The sequence below is a fragment of the Vulpes vulpes genome, chromosome 12, assembly GCF_048418805.1.
Source record: "Vulpes vulpes isolate BD-2025 chromosome 12, VulVul3, whole genome shotgun sequence".
In the NCBI taxonomy this organism is placed as follows: domain Eukaryota; kingdom Metazoa; phylum Chordata; class Mammalia; order Carnivora; family Canidae; genus Vulpes; species Vulpes vulpes.
Window position 1 is genome coordinate 25142666 of NC_132791.1, and position 16775 is coordinate 25159440.

The 16775-nt window shown below is 35.5% G+C and overlaps 1 pseudogene; it reads right to left on the reverse strand.

Annotated features, from left to right (window-relative positions):
* Positions 1-229: 229 nt before the first annotated feature.
* LOC112927593 (GTP-binding nuclear protein Ran-like) lies at positions 230-1708 on the reverse strand (annotated as a pseudogene).
* Between the last annotated feature and the right edge of the window lie 15067 nt (positions 1709-16775).

Here is a 16775-nt window from a genome sequence, read left to right on the forward strand (position 1 = left end):
AGCGCAGGAAGCAAACAACTGCATTCCAAAACAGCTAAATATGCAGGTCCAAAAAATGAAGGTACTTTTTAAATTGCCATAAGCCCATTCATCTCCTTTAGCATCCCAAAGATTAAGCACATGTTCTGTTCAGTTATAGAATGAAATTGTAAACATGCTGCACCACTGACATCACAGGACGGTTGCCTATAAAACAAGACTTCTAATGCTGGGCTTCAGCTGCATTTTCTCACAGGTCATCATGCGAACCCAGGAGATCAGTTGTCTGAGCAACCTCTAGATCATGCTAACACTGTGCTACCAGAGCAGGGTGAATGACAATGTCTGGTGGGGCAAGAGGAGGCACGGTGATGAACTCCAAGTTAGGGTCTCCAGTTAGTTTTATAGCAAGCCACAGGAAGGGCCTTTCAAAGTTTTGGCAGAAATGTCATAGTACTGAAGGTTCTTCTTTTGGTGGAAGACAATCGATTTTGCCTTAACTTTTCTGTCCTTAATGTTTACTTTGTTGCCACACAGTGCAATAGGGACGTCTTCACATACTTGAACCAGATCTCTATGCCTTGATGTAATCCTTGTTGTTATATCAAACATAATGGCATACTGGGCTTGAATGTCAGAGCCATCTCTCAGCCCAGCAAATTTCTCCTGATCAGCCATATCCAGTACCAGGAACTTAATAGGTCCTCTGTTGGTATGGAACACAAGTGGATGGACCTCAACACTCAGGTGGCCACAGACTTTTCAAATTGACCAATCAGATGATCTTTTCAAATTGATCAATCAAATGGTCAAATTGACTATACTTTTCAAATTGACCAATCAGATGATGCTTCATGGATGTAATTTTTTCAGTACCATTGCCAACCAATACAAGTGGGATCCGGACTTGGGGTTAGTTCTCCTTGCACAGCCATCATGCTCTTACTTCCAGAAGTGTCTCCAGCCCATCTGACTGAGGCTGAACCACTTTTTATATATGATTGTTTTTCTCACTAATTAATTAGTAAAATCCTAGATGTGTGTTCATGTTAAATTTGCATGAAAATCATGATTTTACCTTTTTGAAAAATATACTCAGCAGCAATAAGTAAAAACTAGTAAATGAAGAAATGATAGAATCAGTATTCTCACTTTTTGCAACTCCTATCGAATTAATGGATTAGGTAACAGTCATCAATTGCTAATGACATCACCTATTAAAAAAGAGACGATAGGTTATATTACCTTGTGGTGGAAATATACCATATCTTCTGTGAAGCAGTCCTACCAAAGTTACTGAACCTGGATTTGAAGATACAGATCAATGAATAAATTAGGCTTCAGGACAATTTGCATTGTGTTATTAATGAAAATTTTTTAAAAAACAGCCCTTTTGGGCAGCCCAGGTGGCTCAGTGGTTTAGTGCCACCTTTGGCCCATGGTGTGATCCTAGAGACCCGGGATCGAGTCCCACATCGAGCTTCCTGCATGGAGCCTCTCTCTCTCCCTCTCTCTCTGTCTCTCATGAATAAGTAAACAAACTCTTAAAAAAACAAAGGAACCAAAAGTTTCCAATTATATGTTCCTCACCAGCAGCACCTTTAATGTCTCTACTATTTCTATCAGCAGTGTGTTTATGATTTAGGGATTCTTCAAAGTGAGATATGTCTTCTCTATTATGCTCCTCACCACCTTCTGTGTCCTTACTAAAAGGATCATTATTATCCATATTCCTACTAATGGTCTGCTTAAGTCACTGTAGGCTGTTTCTATCTTGCTTCTCAAAATTCTTTCAGCCTCTGCCACTACCCAGTTCTGAAGCCACTCCAATATATTTAGCTATTGTTACAGTAGCACTCTACTCTCAGTACCAAAATCTGTATAGTTTTCTGTTGCTGCTGTGTCAAATGACCACAAATATGGTGATTTAAAATAATATAAATTTATTATTTTATAATTTTGTAGGTTAGACATCCAACATGGATCTCAGGGGGCTAAAATCCAGATGTCGGCAGAACTGTGTTCCTTTCTGGAGGCTTTAGGGGAGAATACAATTCCTTATTTTTTCCAGTTTATAGTGGCTGGTCACTTTCTTGGCTCATGGGCAATTTTCTCCCATCTTTAAAGCCAGCAATATCAGGCAGACTTCTTTTCACACTGTTATCCTCTGGATTTCTCTTTCAATTCCCTCTTTCACTTTTAAGGATGCTTGTGATTATTCTGGGTCCACTAGAATAATCAAGGATAATTTCCTTGTCTTAATGGTAGCTAATTAGCAACCTTAACTCCAATCTGCAACCTTAATTCCCCTTTGCCAAGTAACCAAACATATTCACAGGTTCTGAAGATTAGGATGTGGACATTCTTGGGAGACCATTCTGCTTACCGTATATGTTCACCCTAGAAGGAGTTCCCCAGCAAGCTGCCCATTTTGGCCACTCACACTAAAATGAGTCTGCTATTAGCAAATGCCTATGGATACAGACACTCTAAGTAACTTTTCTATTTTTGTAATTTAAAATATGGAGAGACTGTAATTATTCACTAGGTATTTGAGTAAAAGCTTCAAAGTATTGAAAAAATAAGTTTATCTGATCTGGAGAGAAGAAAATTAAACGAAGAACCTCACCTCCTCTCCCCACACACTTTTAATTAATAGCCTACAAAAATTCAAGAATACATTTGTATTCTACTCGTATACCAAGAAAATGTAGTGAAAAGGAATAACACAGTGAAAAGAATTCCTAGAAATTAAAAATATGCATGCTAGCATAATTTTTTAAGAAACCTTGCAATTGTTGAAGATATCTCTTTGAAAATATACAAGATGGAAGGTCAGTCCAAGAAGTTTACTTTCAACTGATCAAATTTCCATGAGAGTGCTGAGAAGGTGAAGTGAAAAGTATTCCCCCCAAATGAAATTTTAAACTAAATTTACAGAACTGAAGAGAAACACATGTCTTGAAATAGGAAAGGCTTCTATGTGAAAAGAGACCTGACCTCAGACATCTGTGAGAAATTTCAGAAAATCAAGTATAGAGGATTCTAAAAGCTTTTCATAAGGGAAAGTAATATATACAATAAGATACAACTCGTGAGGGCGTGTCATCAGTACCACCAGAAGATGATAGAATAATTCTTTAAAGTTCAAAGTAAAAGTAACTTTAAGCCTAAAATACTTATGCCAGCCAAATTATTAGTCATGAGTGAATATGAAATTTAAGATGTTCATATATTAAGGGATTCAAGGAAGTTTGTCTCTCATACACTCTTCCTCAGTAGAGGAATCAACAAATAATTAATTGTACTAAGAAGAAATAGGAGTGAGAGATTATATAAGTCATCTAAATCTTTATATAAATAGCAGAAAAGAAATGGAGAAAATCTAAATTTGAAATATAAAGATATAGCTATAAATATCTTATTTTGCAACATGGAGAAAACCATCTTTAGAACAATACAGAGCTAAGCTTAAAAGTCATTGCCTCTGGTGTTTAGAGTTAGGAGTGGAGAAAGTCAGTTGAGAGGGGGTAGATGATGGTTAATTCTCATAAGAAAGCTTTATATCTCTAAATGACTTTTGTATTTAGGGCTTAGAAGAAAAAAAAGATGGCATCTGCTGGCTGGAGCCATGGAGAGGGAGAGTGTGGAGAAGGTATCTGTCAGCCTCCATCCCAGAGAACATCCCATCAGGCCCCCACAAGCTTCAGATGTCTGCCCCTCAGGTCAACATTCCTGGATAAGCAAGGTCTGAGTGCCCCTGGATCAGCCACTCCCTGTGGGCCCTGCTGAGGTGAGTGTGAGCTCCAGGACCCTTGAATAGTTCTTATTGGATAGCAGCAGCTCTGTTGGTCTGCTGGATGTGAGCCCTGTTGATTTTTAAAGCTAGATGTTTTGGGGGCTCATGTCTCAGGTGCAGGTCTTAAAAGTTGAGATTTCTTGATGTGAGGTTCAAACCCTAAGTGCCTTAGGGGGAAACTCTGGATTTTCAGTTCCCTCTCAACTATGCGCGGGTGTGCTGGGACAGGGGCTTATGAGGAGACTGGTCCTAGCCTCTCCTGTTCCTTTTGATGTGGGCCTTCTCTTGTTTACTCAGACATGTCAAAGTCTTACAGTTTTTAGTGCTTTTGCAAAGGAAATTGTTCCATATGTAGCTGTAGACCTGGTGTAGGGAGAAAGTGAGTTCAGGATTCACTTTTGTGGCCACCTTGAACCAGAACCTGCCTTTTGGGCTTGGAGATTAAATGGAGAAAAATGAGAAAGCTGAAGGAGAGGAATCAATTTTCCTTATTTGTATTATCAGTCAACATATGGGTAATTTTCATATTATGATACCCGTAGCTTCAAAATCTCTGGATTTTAACTATAGAATTAATTAGTGTACTAAGGCTCTTTGTCACTTGAGTTTTCAAGCTAAAAACTAGATTAACTATAAATGCTTCAGTGTTGCCTATAAAGTGAGTATCCTAGCGACTAAAATGTATCCCAGTAATTAAAGCCTCCATGTCAGCAACATTTAGACAGCAAGATAAGTAACTGAATTATCAGAAGTAAACATCTAGCCATATGTTCATGGTCACCTTATTTGAGTGGTGCACAGCCTCGGTGCATAGTCTGTAAGAGTGGGCCCTTCAGGACCTGTCAAAAAACAATGAATTTGCTGTTCATAGTTAGATCAACCTGTTGAAACTTCCAAAGACTATTTAAATTTCATGCATGTGCACTGTGTGATTTAGGTTCAGAGTCAAGTATTTAAATGCATAAGCCCTGCCCTAGCTGATAATTCCTTCAGATATACCCATTGACAGCAAAATAGATTTGTTCTCACAGTAATAAATATTGGGAAAAGTGGGGGAAGTTGCAAATGGAAAAACTTCTTACTGATGGACCTTAAAAGCTTCCATATCTTTTCTAATTCCAAGATTGTCAGTTAGTGTGTGTGTGTGTATATATATATATAGTATATAGTAGTATAGTAGTATATATAGTATAGTATATATGTACAGTATAGTATATATGTATAGTATATATACTATACATGTAGTTTATATATAGTATTATATTTATATAGTATATATAGTATATATGTATAGTAGTAGTATAGTAGTATATATAGTATAGTATATATAGTATATATAGTGTATATATATATACTTCTATGTAGTGTATATATGTGTGTGTGTGTGTGTGTGTATATATATATATATATATATATGTCTTCATGACTAACATATATCACTCAATATACTACTAATAAAGGAGTTAAAGATAGAAAACTGAATAACCAACCACTGTTTTACCATAAAAAGGGGTACATTGTGGAATTATATACTGGTAATCGGTCCAAGATTTATTTATCACAAGTTGACGTCATGATTTTGATTTTGCTTTGGAAGTAAGATGATTATGACTCTAAAAAGCTTCAGTCCTGAAGGGAAAAAATAGCCCTTGCTGTCCTTTTCTGCCCATTTCTACTATTGAAAGATAGTGTGGGTGTTAGTTATTCTGGCTCCAAAAGACAGGCTTGATTGGAAGTCACTTTTGCCCCATAGTGAGTTGTGTCAGTATAAACCGTGAATTCAGTTTATGGATCTCAATAGCCAGTTTATAATGACAGCAAAGTTACTGGTTGTATATCATCTGGATACGTTAAATATATCATTTCTACCAACTGACTCTGAGAGAGTGTAGTCAGGAGGTTCATGTCCCTACAAAATTAGGGAAAATAAAGTTTTTATGACAGTGCAATTGAAACTTAAGACCTGTTTGAAAACAGGTTAAAAATGTGGATATAGCAAATTCTTTTTTTTTTTTGATATAGCAAATTATTAAGTGAGTACATAGATAATATTTGGAATTAAGGAATGCATCATGTAATTCAGAGTCACTGTCAATCAATTATAAGAGGTTGCTAAAAAATAAAACATAAAAGAAAAGGATAAAAATTATATAAGATAGAAACTGAGAATCTAGAAATCAGTATGGTGGCATGTGTAGGAGAAATATTAATAAGAAAAAAATTAAAAAGAATTAGGTTAAGGGAACTCTAAAACTCTGGCTGACTCTGATGGGGTGGAGAAAATCTCTCAAAATGTGGTAAGGACAAAAATATTCCTTTCAATTTTCCATTGATTGATTAATGGATAAAAGTGATGTAGTATATTACTCAGCCATCAAAAAGGAAATCTTGCCATTTGCAAGGACGTGGTTGGAACTAGAGGTTATTATGCTAAGTGAAATAAGTCAGTCAGAGAAAGACAAGTACCATATGATTTTACTCATATGTGGGATTTAAGAAACAGATGAACATAGGGGAAGGGAAAGAAAAATAAAATAAGATAAAAAAAAAGAGGCAAACCATAAGAGACTCTTAACTATAGAGAACAGACTGGAGGTTGCTGAAAGTGAGGTGAATGGGGGAGCTGGTTAAATGGGTGATGATGGGCTTTAGAGAGGGCACTGGTTGGGGTAAGTAATGAATCACCAAATTCTATTCCTGAAACCAATTCTAGACTATATATTATATAACTTGAATTTAAATTAAAAAAATGTTCCTTTCAATTAGACTTATATATTTACATTATTAAAGAATCTGTTTATTGTTTATTTTAGAAACTAGAGGAAAGCATGAAGGCTAAGAATATTACCAATATAATTTGAAAAATGAATTTGGTTAATATCATATATCCTTTTCAGAAACACAGCTACCTTCCTAATTCTACTATGATTTCCCATTTTGATCTGCAATACTGCAAACATTGCTAAGCTGTGATTTTCTTTAATATAATAATATAGGCTACAAAAAGAGTTTTTTTTAGCAGTATCAGAAATGTACACATTGCTCTGTAGGAAGTGACATTCAGTGTCAGAGTAGAGTTTAATGTACAATGTTTCTTGTGTTTTAATATTTTATGGATTTTTTCCCCTGCAGTTGAAACATAGCACATGAAGTTTTGGAAAAAAAGAGAATTATTTAAAATTTTTTGAGACATAGTTTTCTTTTGCAATGAGTGAGTATTACTAGGCATTGCACATAATTAGGCTAGAGGATTCATTTTGTAAATGTAATTCTCTGTGTAAGAAAACTGCCAAGACTTTTTTTTCCATTTAATATTAGAAAAATGTAAACTTATGCAAATCAAACAGAATAGTGTACCCACCACCCAGTTTAAAGAATTATCTAATTTTTTGGTCATTTTTGTTTTGTTTTTCCACCCATCTTTACTGGATTTTTAAAGTAGTTTTTGTTTTTGTTTTTTGTTTTTTGTAAAATTTACTACATTGAAATGCACAAATGTAACCCACACCCAAGATGTAAAAAAATATCTCTATCCTCTAGAAACTTTCTTTCTGTCTCTTCCCAGTCAATGGCTCCCATCCCTGCCAAGGATTAATTTTGCCTGTTCTAGAACTTCAGGTGAATGTAATCATAGTTGCACTTATTTGCACTAGCTTCTTTCACACAGCATAATGTTTATGAGATTCATCGATGTTGTTGAATATATTAGTGATTCATTCCTTTTTACAACTGAATAGTATTCCATAATAAGAATATACTGCTATTTGCTTATTTACTCTTCTACTGAAGGACATTTGAGTTACTTCTAGTCTAGGGTATTAGGAATAAATCTGCTATAAACATTCTTATACACATCTTTTCATGAGCTTATGTTTTCATTTCTCATTTTTTATACGTATTAGAATTGCTGAGTCAAAAGTAGGAGTACGTTTAATGTGGTAAGAAACTACTGGGCCTTTTCCCGAAGAGATTGTACCATTTTATATTCCTACCAGAAATGTGTTAGTGTTTTGCCTGCTACACCTTCTTGCCAATAGTTAATGTGGCCAGTGTATTTAATTTCAGCCATTCTAGTGGGTGTATAGTAGCAGCTTGTTATAGTTTTACTTTGCATTTTCTTCATGACTAACGATGTTGAGCACTTTTTCATTTGCTGATTGGCTATTCAGATATGTTCACATATGAACTCTTGGTTTAGTGTTTCATCCATTTTTAAAATGAGGTTGTTGGCCTTATTAATTGGTAGTAGTTACTTAGACCTTCCGGATAGAAGTCCCTTGTCAGATTTATGTTTCACAAGAATTTTCTCTGAATCTGTGCCTTGCCTTCATTTACAAATATTTTTTTTTGATGAGACCATTTTAATGAAAATATTATAATTTTAAGTTTTTGCTTTCTGTATCCTGGGAAATCTTTTCCTTTCCAGAGTCACAAAGATATTCTTTTAAGAATTCTTATAAAAACCTCATAGCTTAAGCTCTTGGATTTCAATCTATGATCCTTCTTGGAATCATTATTATGTATGGCATGAGGTCAAGATTAATTTTTTTCTACATGGATATTCAATTGTTTTTCCCCATTTTTGTAAAGATTTTTCTTTGCACATTCAATTGTTTTGTTGTCTTTGTTGAAAAGCAGTTATTCGTATAACTTTGTTCTTGCTTTTGAACTCTATCTGCTCCATTTATTTATTTGTCTATCCATAAGTCAATACCACATGATCTTGGTTACTATAACTAATACAAGTCTTCCAAATTTGGTTCCCAATTTCAAGACTGTAGATTATGGTTAAACATAGTTTTCCTTGTAGCTGGCTTCCTTCTCATATTTATATATTTATATATGTTTTTAAGGTATAAATTTATAAGTATTTATTTTAGAAACTTTGGATTCCAGATAAATAAACAAGGAATCTGCAAATATATACATACATATACATATATATATATATATACATATATATATATATATATTTTTTTTTTTTTTGCTCATGCAGAGATTCAATGAACAAGAGCTAACATTGTCTTGCTATTCACAGTCAGTTAAGAGTTGGATTCTTGGTTTTGACTCAGGTCATGATCTCAGGGTTGTGACACTGAGCCTGCATCAGGCTCCACATTCAGCAGGGAGTCTGCTTGAGATTCTTTCTCTCTCTCCCTCTGCCCCTCCTGCTCATACTCTCTCAAAAAACAAAAACCAACCTTTTTCAAAAAAGCTTTGATATGTCAAACTGAGTTATCAATATGTCCTCGTGGTGAAAATTTGGAAAAGAGGAAAGCATTAGTGGAATTCTGATTGTTATCTGCCTTAGTTTAAATTCTCAAATTCTACTTGACTGGGAAGGAAAATCAGGATCCACTGGGTTTTAAATGTAGTGACTTAAAATTCATAAAATAAATATTGCCTTTGTGCATGGGAGTTTGTTGAAAGATGGAATACGCTTTAGGTTGTTAGGATGAAAATGTAATGGCCTGCATTAAGTATGGAAGGAGCAGTCATACCACATAGAAAAGCATCGCTCTACTTGAAAATTTTCTATTTCTGTGTATTTAGGGAAGTCCAGAGCTGGCCACAGTCCTCTCCATCTGGCACTTTACTATTATGAGTTTGTTGTCACTAACTTCTTCACTTTTTATTTAGCATATTGACCTAAGAGTCAGCTGGAAGTAATGAGCTGCCATGATGCTGGCAGCCTCTTCACTACAAAAGGCTTGGGATTTTCTCTCTGCTCCTTAGTTTTTGAGTTTCTATGTTTAGAAGGGATTCTCTTTGATTCTTTGTGGGCATATTTTCTCTTCCCAAAGCCTAGACCATGGACTTAGAACACCTTCCCAGTTTTTAGCAATGAAAGATTTTTTCCCCCCTGTCTTTGAATATTTCTTTGGTCATCAATGTAGAAAATTGGGGTTTGGGTAGATTAAAAACATCAATTTATGTCATCTGTGCAAAGTCAATTATCCATGTTTCATAATGTGTAAGGAAGACTTTCTATGTAGAATTAAAGAAATACCTGTGGTAATTTGCAAATTACTCTACATATTCATATTTAAATCAGAGGAAAAATATTATACTTCTAAAACTTTTTTTGGTAGGTAAGCCTATTCTTATCTTGCAATAAGATCTAGGCAATGATTTTTTTTATTTCTTTATTTATGATAGTCACAGAGAGAGAGAGAGAGAGAGGCAGAGACATAGGCAGAGGGAGAAGCAGGCTCCATGCACCGGGAGCCGACCTGGGATTCGATCCCAGGTCTCCAGGATCACGCCCTGGGCCAAAGGCAGGCACCAAACCGCTGCGCCACCCAGGGATCCCGGCAATGATTTTTTTTAAAGAATTGTGCTAATACAGGTTTTTGATTTACTATCCTAATAAACCTTGCTAGGTAGACAAAACTCATTGTCCTTCATGATGACTGACAGAAATTAAATGGTAGTTAACAATTAGTTGGTTTCTTTGAAGTCCTGGGAATTCACTATGGTTAGGAATTAGTTTCTCCTTTATGCAGAAACCAACTCATATTTTAAGAAACATTATTTGTTTCCTCATAAACAAAAGGTAACATTTGAGCTCTTCACTGGGGTTCAGGAAAACCATCACAATTTTTATTAATTATAAATGATGAAGTCAAACTGAGTGGTATTTTAAGGAAAATACACTTTCTTCCTTGAGCATATACTCGTTCTCTATTTGCTTAATTTCTGTAGTAATTCTTGGCAGTTCCAATAATTGATGTTTAATCAAAAGCACCTTGTATTTCACATTCACTGATGTGAATGAGATAGTGGAGGAGATATCTTCCCGGCAAAGCCCCTAGCTGATCTATCTTTTGTGTCTTAGACATTACTTGCCATAATGTAGCTAGGCAGTGGATGTTCAGCGTATATTTTATTTAATAACAAATCAGGAAAAATGGGGTTATAGAGGGTCCTGGATATTGTGTCAGAATCTTTGCATTTCTTTGCCTAAGTCACGAAAAATGAGTATGGTGTTTTGAGAGGACACACAGTAAAGGCAACATTGGGATATCTTTTCTTGCAGTGGTGCATAAGGTGGATTAGAGATGATAGAACATGGAAGTAACAGTGCCAATTAGGAGGCTGCTACATAAAAATAACTCCTTCTAGGCGCACTATGACCCAGGCTAACCAAAATTCTCATTGCTTCTCTATCATTCTATTTCTCTGGGTTTTGTCTTTATTTTTCCTTTGTTCCTTCAATATTGTGTTCTGGTAGCTCCTCTTCTCTATACTTGAGAACCTTCCAAGGCACAAATGAATGTAATACCCTGATGAAGTACCACCTCTTTCACAAAGACTTCACTGACTTCTTTAGTTGGTAGTTTTTGTTCTTATCTTTGAAACTCCCACACAGTGTCTCTAAAGAGAGTATGACATATTTCCTCTCTTTGAGCATCTGAGTTGCAAGGAGTTAAGTCATTCACATGCCTGTTATTGCATTTTCTTATCATTATGGTATGCAAGACCCCCTTCTACTCCGAGTTCTTCTCTGAATCTTGTTTGTACAATTTTGGGCAAAACGGGTTATCTAGGAGCTAATAAAGAATTTGATAATGGGATGCCACCCTCCCCCTTTTTTTAAAGATTTATTTGAGAGAGGGGGAGCACAAGCAGGGAGGGGCAGAGGGAGAAAAAGAGGAGAGAATCTAAAGCAAACTTTGCACTGAGTATGGAGCCCTTTGTGGGGCTCAATCTTACAACTCTGAGATCAGGACCTGGGCCAAAGCCAAGAGTCATACACTCAATCAAATGTGCCACCCAGGCACCCCTGGGGTGCTACTCTTAAGAAGGACAACTAGGAAAATCAGGGAAATCCATCCCATTTGTTGAAAGATTTTGCCAACACTCTGAGATCTAGCACTGGAGCCTGTGGGGTGTAGTGGATCTGTGCAAGGTCTGCCTGTGCTTCTGCACTGGGATCTCACCATAGTTTGAACTGGTCTGCAATGTCTCTGCACCAGAGTTCTTGACAGAGCGCTGAGGGGTCCCTCAAGTCACTTAAGGGCATGCCTCAGGGAGGAGAGGGGAACAACTCTTAAATGCTGTGGAGTTTCAGGTAAGATGAGAAGGAGACTTAGTCATTAGATTAACAAGAGAGACCCTACTAATGACCTTGAAGAGTAGTTTGAGGGGATTATGGGGATATTGGACTGATTGCACCATGCTCAAGAAAGTATGGAAGAAGCAGAATTGGATAGGGCAAGTGTATACTACTCTTTGGAGATTAGTGGTAATGAGGAAGAGAGAATCTTCCCCAATAAACTGGAGAAAAGCATGACTGAGAGAAAACCTAGATCAATTTTTGGTCTTACATTTTGAACAACAAAGAGATGAAAAGACCGGGAAGAAGTCACAAAAAAATTGAAACATTATAGTTGATTATAATAAAATGCTATAAATGCTGTAAGTATTTTTATTATTTGCTCACTCATTTCTACTCTTGTTTCTAAGGAGAACAGCAGCTTACAATGGGGAGCTTGCATTATGTGTGGGTTTTGGGCTAGATAGATATGCTAGTTAGATCATCCCCCAAAATAATAAAACTTGTGATTTGGGATTTAAATAAATGAGTTTAACTGACTAGATTTTCAAGGTAATAAAAAGTTTTCCCCCATCCTTGTGGTTTTTTTAAAAAAGATTATTTATTTATTTATTCATGAGAGACACAGAGAGAGAGGCAGAGACATAAGCAGAGGGAAAAGCAGGCTGCCTGTGGGAAGCCCAATGCAAGCCTTGATCCCAGGACCCCAGGATCATGATCTGAGCCAAAGGAAGACACCCAGGCATGCCCTCCATCCTTGTGTTCTGTGTACCTGCTGATGTCTGGGGGGGAAGCATGAAAGTAATGTCAGGTATTATTTTTTATTTTCATCACTATGCAGTGAAATGAAGTGAATGGCCAGAATGCGAATGTTAGAACAATTATGCTTTATTTGAATTATGGCTGTAATAATGCATTCCATTATTAAAAACATTATCCAATGTTGCATTATTCTAGTCACTCAGTAGTAAATGGAAAAGCAATTCATAATTAAATTAGCGAAACCTAGCACCACACTGACCTTTCAGTAATTCATTTTATGGCTGAACTGTAAGATAGATATAAAATGCTGTATGATCTTTGACATATATTATGGATTTAAATAAATTAAATGGCATTAATGTAATACACATGCAGTTTAAAGAGTGTGTAGATAGGAGTATTTTTATGTGTGACCTTCCTAATTAGGCAGTGAAGTAGGCTATTAACAAAGGATCACATAGTTGCCATTACTTTGCTTAGGACAGGGACTATAGCTAGAGGGAAGGCTTTAGCTGAAGGTTCTATTAAACTCTATCATGCTGTACTCTTGACCTGGGGTTCAAATTCAAAGTATAAACAGAAAGGGGAATATCTAGGTTTTGCTCTTAGCTTGGGTCTTTGAAGAGGTTTCTAAAACATATCCTTTTCAGACCAGTTTATTAAGAACCTGCTATATTGCATCATGAGAGGCAGTTGTCGTTAATGATCCACTTTTCTATCTTTTTTTTTTTTAAGGTTTTTATTTCTTTATTCATGAGGGACAGAGAGAAGGCAGATACATAGGCAGAGGGAGAAGCAGGCTTCTTGAAGGGAGCCCGATGTGGGACTCGATCCCGGAACTCTGGGATCATGCCCTGAGCCAAAGGCAGATGCTCAACCGCTGAGCCACCCAGGCGTCCCTCCACTTTTCTTTCTGTCTACACATTTACTTTATGTTTATAGATATGCAAGAGGATATACCCATCCATTGATACCAGTACTAAATATTAGCACTAAATATGAATATGAATTAGATTTGTATATAATAATAAAAAAATTTTAGAATAATTCCCTTTTTAGGACTGAGACCATGCTATTGTGACTTTCTCTTGGTAAATGCCCTGGTTGAGGTTTTCTAAACCTTAGGTTAAATAAAAACTGATTTCATCCCCCTCTCCCCTCCCTTGCCATGTTCAAAATGTCTTTAATGGGACATGGGCAGAAATGTCAAAGGGTCTAACACTGGGTGCTTAGCTTGCCCATTTGATTCATAAAATGAGTCCTGATTATGTGTGGGTTGGCGAAAGATTCAGACAAAATTTCTTTGCATCTATTTCCAAGAATTTTCAGTTTGTGCTAGATCCTAAGGCCTTTCTCTTGAAAATGTTGTACAGTGACTCTTAATCCTGCTTGCACATTAGAATCACTTGGGAAGCTTTATTAAAAAATAGTGATGGCTCGCTTTGGTATTTCCTGTCCTCTATAGCTGGCATGCTCTTCCCAGAGTTATCTTCACAAGGATTAGCCCCTCACCTCCTTCTAATCGTTCCTCAAAAGTCATTTTTTGAAAGAACATTCCCATAACTGCCCCCCCCCCCAGTCTCTTAGATCATTTCCTTCTACTATGTTTTCATGAAGGGATCCATCTGTATTTTTTTTTTTTTTTGCTACTTTTCCAGTATGTAAAACAGTACCTGGACCATAATAAGCACTCTATAAGATTTACTAAATAAAATGAATGGGGGGCACCTGGGTGGCTCAATGCTTGAGCATTTGCCTTTGGCTCATGTTATGATCTTGGGGTCTTTTGATTGGGCTTCCTGCAGGGAGTCTGCTTCTCCCTGTGCCTATGTCTCTGCCTCTCTCTCTGTGTCTCTCATGAATAAATAAGTAAAATCTTAAAAAAATAAGTAAAATGAATGAATAATGTAGAATATGTGGAAAGTTATAGCCAATTATAGCAGTATCTACATGAAGTAAAATATGCAGATGTACTCCAGGACTCCCAGTCACCCAATCACTAGTTTCAAAAAATCACTTGAAGCCCTTGTTAAAAAGGAAGATTTTCTCTTTTTTCAACTCTGCAATAGAAAGTTAATTTCTTTAAAGTGTGATACACCATTGTTATTTTAATTAGATTTTAAAAATTATTATTACAAGTTGAACATATTTCTTAGCTACGAATATTTCTAGTGTTTGTCGTTCATTTTTTCAACTACTTTGCCAATGTATCTATTGGGGTTTTAGCCATGTTCTTAATAAGCATTTTCTATATTAGGTTAATGAGCCTTTTTACCCTACAGGTATTTTCCCACTTTCTCCTTACTTTTCTTGGGGTGTTTTTGATATGCTGAAAAGTGTAATATTCATATTAACCGTTTTTCATCATTCTACCGTTGTTCTTAAATTTAGAACTAAGTTTTCTTGCAGCTATAGAGTCTTCTACTATTCTTTTTTTTTTTTTTTTTAAGATTATTTATTTATTTATTTATTCAGGAGAGACACAGAAAGAGAGGCAGAAACATAGGCAGAGAGAAAAGCAGGCTCCCTATGGGGAGCCTGATGCAGAACTCATTGCCCAGACTCTGGGATTATGACCTGAGCCGAAGGCAGACTCTCAACCACCGAGCCACCCAGGTGCCCCTTGGACTATTCTTATGGTTTGTTTTCCCACAAATAACTCTTTGTTGAAGATCTAAACTTTTTTTTTTCCTTTAATGGAGGTAGCCAATACTATACTTATTGAATAATATTATTTTCTAAATATTTGGCATGCTATTCATGCCTCCATTCTATATAAAATTAATAACAAAGGATTGTACAAATTAAAGTACAGATAGATTCTAGTATTAAAATTGGAGTTCTTTTACTCTGCTTTGTTGACCTATTGCTTTGTTCTTGTTTCCACACTAAACTATTATAATTATAGCTTCATAGTATATTCATTACCTGACAAAGTTTTTTTTTTTTAAAAAAATTGTAGCTAATTTGAAAAATTTAAAAATAATTTTTATTAACTTAAAAATGTACTTACAGGGTTAGTGTTTCACATGAAACCTTTAAATCATTTTGAGATAAATGGACAACTTTACCATATTTAATTTTTTCATTAAGAGCAAGGTCTGCCTTCCTCATGCATCTATATCTGATTCATACTTGAGAGCACTTTTTGTAGTTTTCATCTAAGGTCTGTGGGATTTCACATTACTATCAGTCACCCATACGTAGATGCATTTAGCTTGTACTCTTACCACAATATATTTCCCTCCGTTGCATTTTTTAAAAGTCCTTCAAACTTCTCTTCACTGTCCTTACTATTTACTGCTATTTTTTTCGTCACTCCCTTCCCCTCCTGCCCCTAATACAGACATTCAAAATGGTTAGGGGAAGCTTATTATGTCCTAACATCACTTAGCTCTGTCATGTCAAAATGACAAATAGATACCATTCTTGAATCAATGAAGGATAATCATGGTTCCTTTACTATGATAGAGAAGTCAGAGAAAGTGATTTGTCCACCGTCATTATTCAAATATAGTAAGATTTATTTCACAGATTCTCCATACAATATAAAACCTGATAATAAATCATTTAATATTTTTGCTTCACTTACCAAGCAAATTACTAGCTATTTTCCCTCAGCTCACCAAGATAGATATTACATTTTATAATTTGCATTGCTTTTTATTGTAGGTGTAAAAATGAAATCCCTGAAGAAGATTTATAATGACAAGATAACTACAGTGTAAAAACAGAAAAGGTTCAAGCTTTATGACACATAATTTAATTCAAGGTTATGAAAATAGAAATATTGAGGCTAAATAAACATCTTTCATAATCATATACTATGATAACACAAGTATCTTTGGTGAAAAAATTTATTTTCACAAACTTAAATCTGAAGTATTTTCCATTTAAATAATGTTCTTGGACTTGTACAAAATTTGACTAAAAAACATTTTTATAGGGTACATACATATAATTTTATGATAGAAGCATTAAAGGTTTTCTCTCACAGGAACTGTAAGACATCTTTTATAGTCTCAAGTCTACTTTGTAAATAACGTGAGTTTACTTATTATATATTTAATTTTTTTAATGGAAAATTTCAAATATATAAATGTACTAAGATTTGGGGACAACCCATGACTGAGGAACAGGAAAACCAGGTTACCATGGATTATAGAGAATTTCCTT